A 4,935-nucleotide genomic window follows, 5' to 3' on the forward strand; every position below is an offset into this window, starting at 1 on the left:
CCAATGGTCCTAGTGATTTCAGTTAATCGTTGCATATTCAGTTATTGATTACCCTTGTTTTTATTTTCTTTCTCTACTTTTAATTTTCAGTAATTTTTATTGTTGGATCTGAATTTCGGTTGTCCAAATAATTAAGGAAAGCTGTTGTTCTAATACTTATTTTGTTAGATCCTCATGGGAATGATATTTTTATACTCTTTGATAAGTAGTGCACTTGCTAGGGTTATTATTTTAGCTATCAAGTTTTTGGTGCCGTTGCTGGGGATTTAATCCTAAAATATATTAGAACTTGTTAACCTTGGTTAATTTGGATTTTTATTTCTGTTTTTATTTTTTATTTGTTCGAACTCTCGTTGTGTTCAGATTTATTAGTGCATGACACACACTAGAAGGGAAGAACTAGCAGAATTCGATCCTGAAATAGAAAGTACCCTTCGATTATTGCAAAGAACCAGTAGAGGTAAAACGAAAGAGAGGATTGAAAGAGGCAAACCAGCAGTAGAAGTTGAGGAAAAAATGGAGGCAAATCGCACCCTTTTGGACTATGCTTGTCCAACAATTGATGGGGCTACTTCCAGCATTTGCAAGCCCACAATTCAAGCCAATAATTTCGAAGTCAAGCCTGCTATTATCCAAATTGGGATCCGATTGGCCTAACTCGAAGGGTTACTTGATAGAAATAGATTTAATATATCTTGGGAAAAAATATTAAATAAATTTGGAAAAGCTTTAGCTTATGGAAATGATAAATTATGTTGGTTAATCTCATCCATTAATATTCATTGGAATGGTTAGGTGGACCAATGGTCCTATTGATTTCAGTTAATCGTTGCATATTCAGTTATTGATTACCCTTGCTTTTATTTTCTTTCTCTACTTTTAATTTTCAGTAATTTTTATTGTTGGATTTGAATTTTGGTTGTCCAAATAATTAAGAAATGTTGTAGTTCTAATACTTATTTTGTTAAATCCTCATGGGAACGATGTTTTTATACTACTTGATAAATTGTGCACTTGCTAGGGTTATAATTTTAGCTATCATGTTTTTGGCACCGTTGCCGGGGATTTAATCCTAAAATAATATTAGAACTTGTTAACCTTGGTTAATTTGGATTTTTATTTCTGTTTTTATTTTTTATTTGTTCGAACTCTTGCTGTGTTCAGATTTATTGGTGCATGACATGCACTAGAAGGGAAGAACTAGTAGAATTCAATCCTGAAATAGAAAGAACCCTTCGATTATTGCAAAGAATCAGCAGAGGTAAAACGAAAGAGAGATTGAAAGAGGCAAACCAGCAGTAGAAGTTGAGGAAGAAATGGAGGCAAATCGCACCCTTTTGGACTATGCTTGTCCAACAATTGATGGGGCTACTTCCAGCATTTGCAAGCCCACAATTCAAGCCAATAATTTCAAAGTCAAGCCTGCAATTATCCTAATGATTTAGACAAGTATCCAATTTAGTGGGTTACCAAGTGATGATCCTAATGCACATATTGGTATTTTCCTAGAAATATGTGATACATTTAAACATAATGGAGTTAGCGGTGATGCTATTAGGCTTGGACTTTTTCCATTCTCATTGCGTGATAGAGCTAAAGATTGGCTTAACTCACTCTTTGTAGGAAGCCTCACCATTTGGAATGTCTTGACCCAAAAATTCTTGGCTAAGTATTTTCCACCCTCTAAAACAGCCAAGTTAATTAATGATATCACTATTTTTTCTCAATTAGAGAGTGAATCCTTGTATGAGGCATGGGAACGATTCAAAGAGATGCTTAGGAAGTGTCCTCACCATGGGATACCAACTTGGCGTCAAATCCAAACTTTTTATAATGGTATTACCCCTTCTAATCGTTCCATTATTGATGCAGCTGCAGGTGGCACAATCATGAGGAAAATGCCAGAGGAAGCTTTTGATCGAGTGGAAGAAATGGTGTCGAATATCTACCAATGGAATAATGACCAAACTGATTGAAGGGGAGTACACCATATCGATTCTTTTGCAGCTTTATCTGCTCAACTTGCTAGTCTAAATAAAAAACTAGATAATCTTAATGTTGCAGTGATAAATGCATCATCTAGCAATCCATGTGATTTCTATGGCCAATTAGGACATATTAATTCTGACTATCCATTAGGTAATCCTTTTGCTTCACATGAAAGTGCTAATTTTATTTCTCATGGTGGCAGGCCAAATTTTAACCCCTATTTGAACACATACAACCCAGGGTGGAGGAGTCATCCGAATTTTTCATGGAACAACATGGGATTTCAACAACAGCCACCCTTACAAGAAAAGAAGGGTAATTTAGAAGAAATGATTTCTAAGTTCATTAATGTTGCTGAAACAAAATTTTAAGAACATGAAAAAAGATTCTTAAGTCAAGAAGCATCAATTAAGAACTTAGAAGTACAAGTGGGGCAGATTGTGAATATATTGTCAGAAAGAAAAGAGGGATGATTACCTAGCAACATAGAGAAAAATCCAAGGGAGAAAGTGAATGCCATTGCTTTAAGAAGTGGAAAGACTATTGGCGAGACCCAGAATGATGACCAGGAAGCTGAAGTGGTCGATCCACAGAAGGAGGCCGAAGGGAGTACACCTAAATTGAATTTATATGCTATTAAACATCCTCTCCCCTACCCCAGAAGAGTTATGAAAGCTAAATTGGAACAATTTGAGAAATTTTTAGAAGTGAAGGATACATATTAACATCCCTCTTCTTGATGTATTGTCGCAGATGCCAAAATATGCCAAATTCTTGAAGGAGGTGATGTCGAATAAAATGAAATGGGAGGAATGCAAGATGATGAAAATAAACGAAGAGTGTTCAGCCATTCTTCAAAATAAATTGCTCGCAAAGCTTAAGGATCCAGTGAGTTTTTCTATACCTTACACCATAGGAAATACTGAATTTGAAAAAGCTTTATGCGATTTAGGTGCCAGTATAAACTTAATGCCCTACTCTATTTTTGAAAAACTCGGATTGCATGAACTAACATCTACAACTATTACCTTGCAATTAGCTGATCGTAGCATTAAATATCCTAGGGGAATAGTAGAAGATGTTTTAGTCAAAGTAGGTAATTTCATCATTCCTATTAATTTCATTGTGTTGGATATGGAGGAAGATAGGACTATGCCATTGATTCTTGGGAGACCCTTTCTTGCTACTGGTAATGCTTTAATTGATGTATAAAAGGGTCTACTTACTCTTAGGATCAATGGTGAAGAGGTGGTGTTTAACGTATTTCAAACCATGAAGTATCCCAACACAAGTGAACATGAAATATATGCAATCGACTGTATAGATGTTTGGGCAGCTGAGATTAACACATCAAAGTTAGATGACCCCTTTGAAAGCTGCATTCTTAATTTATGTAAAAACATGCAGGTCATGGAGGAAGAAGTAAAGGAGGCGGTGAACTATTTGGAGGCCGGCCAGGAAGGGTGCAAACCAAGACAAGGAAAATTTCTGCCACTAGAAGGGCCGACCTCTACCAAACAATTGCTACCCTCCATCAAAGCACCTCTAGCTTTGGAACTTAAACCTTTACCTTCTCATTTGAAATATATATTTTTGGGAGAAAGTTCCACCTTACCTGTGATTATCTCTTCTGAATTGACAGGTCTTCGAGAGGAAAAGTTGGTGAGAGTGCTCAAGCAACATATATTGGCCATCGGATGGAGTATCGCCGACATAAAAGGGATTAACCCTTTGGTATGCACACACAAAATTCTGATGGAAGAAGGTTGCAATCCCAAGGCACAACCACAAAGGAGGCTGAACCCTAAAATGCAACAGGTAGTGAAGACAAAAATTCTGAAATGGCTCGAAGCAGGTATTACCTACCCGATTTCTGATTCATCATGGGTAAGTCCTGTTCAAGTTGTACCAAAGAAAGGGGGGACTACTGTAATTCTAAATGAAAATAATGAATTGACTACCGCAAGAACAATAACTGGCTGGAGGGTGATAGACTATCGGAAGTTGAATGAGGCCACTAGGAAAGATCACTTCTCTTTGCCATTTATTGATCAAATGATAGAGAAAATTGTAGGACACAAATATTATTTCTTCCTAGATGGCTACTCCGAGTATCTTCAAGTACTCATTGCACTTGAAGATCAGGAGAAGACTACTTTTACTTGCCCATATGGAACATTTGCATTTAGGAGAATGCCATTTGGACTATGCAATGCACCAGCTACTTTCTAGCGTTGTATGATGTCTTTGTTTGGTGATTTTATCGATGACTTCATGGAAGTCTTTATGGATGACTTCTCCATTTATGGATCATCATTCGATGAATGCTTGCATAATTTAGAACAGGTATTTCAAAGGTGTGAGGAATCTAACCTTGTTTTGAACTGGGAAAAATGTCATTTCATGGTTAAGGAAGGAATACTTCTAGGGCATAAAGTGTCCTCCAGGGGCATCGAAGTGGATAAATCTAAGGTAGAACTGATTGAAAAGCTTCCTCTACCGCAATCATTAAAGGATGTTAGGGGTTTTCTTGGGCATGTAGGTTTTTACAGGCGGTTCATTAAGGATTTTTCTAAAATAGCCAGACCCTTGACAAATCTGCTACTTAAAGATGTATCTTTTGAATTCGGTGATAATTGTTTGCATGCATTCAACACTCTTAAGGAAAAATTGATTCAACCCCCTATTGTATCAGCCCCGTATGGGAACTACCCTTCGAAATCATGTGTGATGCAAGTAATGATACCTTGGGCGCAGTTTTAGGGCAAAGAAAAGATAAGAAATTTTATACCATTTACTAAGCAAGTAGGACCATGAATGAAGCACAAAAAAACTATTCCACTACCGAAAAAGAATTACTTGTAGTAGTATTTGCTATCGAAAAGTTCAGATCTTATTTGCTCTTATCTAAAGTCATCGTATTCACCAACCATGCTGCCTTGAGAT

The 4,935-nt window shown here is 36.7% G+C and overlaps 1 non-coding gene across 1 annotated transcript; it reads right to left on the bottom strand.

The window, feature by feature from the left end:
* Positions 1–1,694: 1,694 nt before the first annotated feature.
* On the bottom strand, positions 1,695–1,801 carry LOC148801322 (small nucleolar RNA R71). The gene has a single exon (XR_016084849.1). It is a non-coding gene; the product is annotated as a small nucleolar RNA R71 (small nucleolar RNA).
* Between the last annotated feature and the right edge of the window lie 3,134 nt (positions 1,802–4,935).

The sequence above is a fragment of the Nelumbo nucifera genome, chromosome 3, assembly GCF_055504915.1.
Source record: "Nelumbo nucifera cultivar China Antique chromosome 3, China Antique-T2T, whole genome shotgun sequence".
Taxonomy (NCBI): Eukaryota; Viridiplantae; Streptophyta; class Magnoliopsida; order Proteales; family Nelumbonaceae; genus Nelumbo; species Nelumbo nucifera.